Source organism: Pseudorca crassidens, chromosome 9 (genome assembly GCF_039906515.1).
Source record: "Pseudorca crassidens isolate mPseCra1 chromosome 9, mPseCra1.hap1, whole genome shotgun sequence".
Classification (NCBI taxonomy): domain Eukaryota; kingdom Metazoa; phylum Chordata; class Mammalia; order Artiodactyla; family Delphinidae; genus Pseudorca; species Pseudorca crassidens.
This window is the reverse complement of record NC_090304.1, coordinates 54716038-54721453: the sequence shown is the minus strand read 5'-3', so window position 1 is coordinate 54721453 and position 5416 is coordinate 54716038. Positions and strand designations below refer to the sequence as shown.

The following is a 5416-nucleotide window of genomic DNA, read 5'->3' as shown; positions in this document are numbered from 1 at the left end:
ATCTGTGTGACCCTGGGGAAGTCACTCTCCCTCTCTGGACCACAACTTTTTCATCTCTAAAGTGGGAGCATGCGTTCCCACCTCCAGGGCTGTGCTAAGGATGAACAGAGATCACGCATAGGGATGCACGGGCACAGGGCTAAGCATAGTGTAGGAATTCAGCAAACGTCACTTTTCTTTCTTTGCTCTGAGAGAGCTGGACCATGCCCAGGACACACTGCCCTGGGGAGTGATGGCAGCCTGAGCAGCCGGGTGGAGGGGACACTGATGTGTTTCAGGGACCCCGGGACCGAGGCAAGCCGCTCCTGGGACAAAGCCGCCTGCTTCCTCCTCTTCATTCCCACAGTTTTCCTTCTGGAAGAAAGGCCCCTTGGGAGGGAGAAGGAGAGGTGGGAAGTGGAGACAGGGCACGGCGCGGTGGGTGGAGAGGGCTCACACCAATATGTTTTGGTGGTGGTTCTTTCTCTTTTGATCTCTGAGCTGCTGTTCCTGACTGCAAGCTTGGGGACAGGCGGGGATACCCCAACCTAGATGGGCCACTGGGGCACTAGGCCTGGAAGGGGTCCTGGACTTGGGAGGTCAGGGCTTCAGACTGCTCCTGGGGAGACCTTGGGCTCAGCTTCCCTCCTTTCTAGGCCTCAGCAACAGAGAGGATTTGGACAACCTGAGCCCAAAGACCCTTCCAGCCCTAAGATTCCAGAGCCAGGGTGTGGGAGAGCAAATCTGCATTCCAGGCTTTTCTCTGCCACCCACTCGGCTTTGGGAGACTCTCAGCCTCTGTCTCCTCGGTTTCCCTGTCTGAACAATGAGTGGGCTGATCTTGGTGATATAAGGACATCATGGGTCCTGTCCATTGTTTTGAGTGTCTCCTGGGGTGGCATTCTAGACCTCTTTCCCTGAGTGTGGCCATCCAAGAGGAGGGGGCAAGAGTGAGAGATGGGAAGTGGGGAGGGGAGGGGGCAGAGAGGGCTGGACTCTGGGGCCTGGAGATGGGGCCCTGGATGTGGAGCCCCAGCCCAGGCCACTTCAGGGACAGTGATCCCTCCCTATGTAGCATACAGAGCCCCCCTACACCCCCTGTCACAGAATTCCTGTGAGCTAGCTGGCCAGGGGCCCCATTTTACAGATAGGAAGACCAAGGCCCCAAGGCAGGAAGGGATTTGCCCAGAGTCACAAGGCTGGTCAGTGGCTAAGGTGGAATTTGGCAGCAGCGGGGGGCGGGGGAGGAAACTTATGAAAACTCCATGGCTTCACACCCCTCATCACTGGCCACAGTGGCCCATCCTCCATAGGATGGCCATTGAGTGCCACCCCTCACGGTGCAGGGGAGGAACCTGAGGCCCAGAAGAGAGCAGGGCCGTGCACTCTCCCCACTGACTTTAGTTGCAGTGTCTGTGACAGTCCACAAAGCCCAAACGTCTTCGCTAGCAGCCTTGCTTGCTGTCTAAAATCCCCTATCAGAGGCCCCATAACTGGGTAAATAAAGCATGTGTCCTGAGACCCACGTGCTGAGAGGCGCAGAAGACAGAAAAGCATTACAGGCATGTGGTATCCTCAGACTCCAGGACAGCCAAGGAAGAAGGAAACCCAGGGATTAGTGGGGGACAAGGGGTCCAAAAGGGGACAGGCGCTTGCTGGGGCCCACAGAGGGTTGAGCTCAGTCAGGCAGCCAATCCAGGCCCTGCTTCCCCAGCCCAAGTTGCCCCCTCCTTCTGCCCCTGCCCCAGGCCCTTACTTCTATGTATGGTCCTGGGAGCAGGAGGGCCTAGAGCGACAGGGAACACCTCCCCCAACCTGGGTCCCTCTTCCAGGGGGTGCTGTGGGCCGCAGCGGATTAATGGTGCAGAGGCCGCTCATTTCCTCTGGAGATAGGCCCCACCACACAGCCCCCCATTGTTGGCGGCCCTTATCTCGGGAAGTTCCGCTGGCTGCATCCGGAGGAGGCATTCGGGCCCCTCCGGCCCCGGCCTCACCTTTCTTTGCCTCTTGGAGGCTGGAGAGCTTGGCAGGGCTGGGATCATGCAGGCTTGATGCGTGCCCTCCCACTCCCCCTCAGAAGTCTAGACATCACCTGAGGGTCAGGGGGCTCCACGGAGGGTGCAGCTTGGCGGGGCTGGGGTTCTCAGCTGGGTTTCAGAAAAGAAGACCTGGGGGAGTCAAGGATGACCTGGGAGGGGTAAGGCTGGAGGTAGGGAGGGTGGGAGGCAGTGCAGGGAGAGAGCTGGCTGCACTCAGGGATCCCACCGGGATAGGGCGGGGCAGGTGCCACGTTCCTCTGCTTCAAACCCTCCTCGAGGACTGCACGCAGCCTCTGCCCATGCTGGCCCCTCTGGCGGAGCGCCCTCCTTGGGGTGCTGACATCCACCTTAAGATGTAACATGGGTATCACATAACTCCTTCAGGAAGCCTTCCCTGACCCCAGCTTGTTGGGGACCCCCCAGCCAGGCTCAGTACCCTTCAGCCCCTGAGCTTCACCCCCTGCGCTTCACCCCCTGCCCCATCAGAGCCCTGAGTATCTTGTGTAAATGCAGGTCTGTCCCCCAACTAGACTGGACGTGTTTTGATGGTGGCGACCCCTGTGTCGTCAGGACTTGCCCCAGACCCACGCTCTCCAGCCCGGCAAGGAGTTGGGCCCACTGAAGCTTGTTCCCCAGCCACGGCTGCCTCCCACAGACACTCTAGGGCCCTCCCCACAGACCTGCCTCTGCTGTCAGCCCACCTAGCCTTTCACCACCATGCTTTTGTCAAGAATGTCCCTCTACCTGAAACGCCCTCACCACGTTTCCTCCTGGCAAAATTCCAGCCATTCATTAGGGACCACTCAGGGGCCACCCCCACTTGGAGTCCTTCTGAGCCCACCACTGATGCGGGGACTTTAACAAATGTCTCTCTCCCTTCTTGATCAGAGCAGCTATGTTCAATAAATAGTTTGGTTAAAAGGGTCCAACGGCTTAAAAAAAATAGAGTTTAAAACAACTGATTTTGTCCATCTAACCCTTAACAGATAAAGACACTGCTCATCTGATATTTTATGAGAAGTCTAGAAAACAGTAGGTTTTCATTTTAACAGAGGCTTTCAATACCTTCCCCCCAAGAAGTGATTTAATGGAGGTAATTTAGTCAGTGCGAGAGTATGATAAAGCAGTGATATCTGGGGACAAAAGAGTCTACCCAGGCCTCTACACCCTACCCTGAAGGCAGCTTTCAGAAAGGGCTGGCTTTCAAAAGTCCTCACTCTTGTCACACAATCCACCCAAACTCCTGGAACTGGACACGCAGAGGCATGGAAATCTTAGGAGGAATCAGGGAGTCCTGGCATGGACACCTCAGCGCCTCCAAGAGGTGCAGCATCTGAGAGCCCAAGGATCTCACTTAGTTCTTGGCCCCTGGAGTGAGGGGTGCTTCAGGCAGAGGAGGTCCCCGACCTGGTGGCCACAGGCAAGTTACTCCCCTCCCCTCATTTCCTCTCCCCTCCCCTCCCTCCTCTGTCCTCTCCTCTTCCCTTCTCTGGGTCCCCTACTCTAAACCTGCTCTTCTGGCCGCCCAGCCTCTGTGGGGCTTAGAGGATGCTGCCAGTACCACTGCTTTCCCCATCTGACAGGAGAGCTGGCTCACAGCAGTCCCCTCTCTCCCGCCCTCAGCTCCACGTCTACAGACATCTACCTTCTCCCAGGCCAGCCCAGGAGACGGGGGATGGGAAGAAGAGCCCCCCCCCCCCCAACACACACATACACACACATAAAGAGGCTCGGACAATCTGGCTGGATGGGTGTTGGCACCCAGCAGGTGCTCAGTAAATGCCTTCTCCTGCTGCTGTCACCACAGCACAGGAGATGGAGCACACACTAGATCGGGACAGCAGCTTTGCCTCTCTGAGCCTTTGCTTCCCATCTGCAAACTGGGGGTGCCTCCCTGTAGGCTGTGAGGGAGGCAGGGATCATGATTCCCATTTTACAAACAGAGAACTGAGGGTCAGAGAGAGGCAGTGATTTGCCCAAAGACACAGAAAGACACAGACTGTGTCTGTCTCACTCCATATTCTGAAGTCTTTCCCAGTTCTCATCCTCTCTCTCACTCAGCCATTGCTGATCAATCGGCCGACCTTTTCCAAGCACTTAGCCTGACATAGAGGACCCAGAGAGGAACTGGCCACACTCTCTGCCTTCAAGGGCTCCTTGTCTGAAGTGGCCAGGAAAAAGTGCATGTAAAGGAAAGCAATAAGAAAGGAGGAGGGGTAGGGGACTGTGGACTGGAGAAGTCAAGGAAGACTTCGTGTAGGAGGTGGCATTTCCAGAATTGTTTGAATGAGAGGAACTAGAGAGGGAGTCCGTAGGTGTGGCTGGGGAAGCAAGGAATAAACTAGACTGACAGCATATGTGCCTCATAGAGGGGAATGCAAAGCAGTTTTTCAAAGGTGTGGTGTGGTAGAAAGAGCTCTTGATGCCAGATCAGACAGACCCAGATACTAGTAAAATCCCAGAGGCAGAGGCTTCATGCTCCTCACTTTGAATCTTCAGCCCCTAATAATGGGTCTGGCATCAGGAGTCAGTCGAATAAATGAATGACCCCGATTCCAACAAGTACTAGCTAAGTGCCTTGGGCAAGTCACTCCACTTCCATAGCCTCAGCTTCCTTATCTGTAAAATGGGGAGAACTGTAAAATACCCTTGACATGGTTATTGAGAAGATTCAGTAAGGAAATATCTGTAAAAAGCTTTATATCATGCTTGGCACATGGTAAGGTGCTTAGTATCTTAAGATATTTTTACTTTCCTTCATTCACTCCTTCTCATGTACAACTTAAAAGTGCTTAAAAAACCATAAAGCTGTTGGCCCACTCTGTGAGCCCTTCTCAAGTATTCAGACAGGAATGTACGTAAAATGGAGGCCTTGCTGGGACAGGCTGAAGTAATGTCATTTTCAGAAGCAGCAAACTGCAGCAGAGCCAGGAGTTATTTGGGGGTTAGTGACTCAGGGACATATGAATGTCGGGAACTGCCCTTTTCTTTATAAATGGTTTCCACACAATTTCAGATGTTTCCTGGAAAGTCAATGTGACTATAAATACGATGTAAACATATTCATGGAAGTGCATATATGAGGGAAAGCAAAGCAGGCCGTGAGAGATGCCTGACACCTGGATTTCAATTACAGCTTTGCCACTGTCAGATGTGTGACCTTGAGTAAGAGGTAAGACACTGAACCTCTCTAATCCCTTTGCTCAGCAGCAAAATGGGGATATTTTTTACCTTGAGGAGCTACTGAGAGAACTGAATAGAATATAGCTTGTGAAATCACTGCTGGTTGTTGTTACTATTATTTTATTACTGAGCAAGTGCTGTCCCATATCCTGAGGTCAGAGAACCTCGGTTTGGCTTCTGCCCCCACAGAGCTTCCAGTCTGGTGACTGTAGCTG

General features: G+C 53.9%; 1 long non-coding RNA gene across 1 annotated transcript in view; it reads left to right on the top strand.

Annotated features, from left to right (window-relative positions):
• Positions 1-5079: 5079 nt before the first annotated feature.
• Positions 5080-5416, top strand: part of LOC137230633 (uncharacterized) — a 9293-nt gene continuing 8956 nt past the window's right edge. The window contains exon 1 of the long non-coding RNA XR_010946195.1: positions 5080-5190. This is a non-coding gene — a long non-coding RNA (uncharacterized lncRNA). The remainder of the gene's footprint in view (positions 5191-5416) is intronic.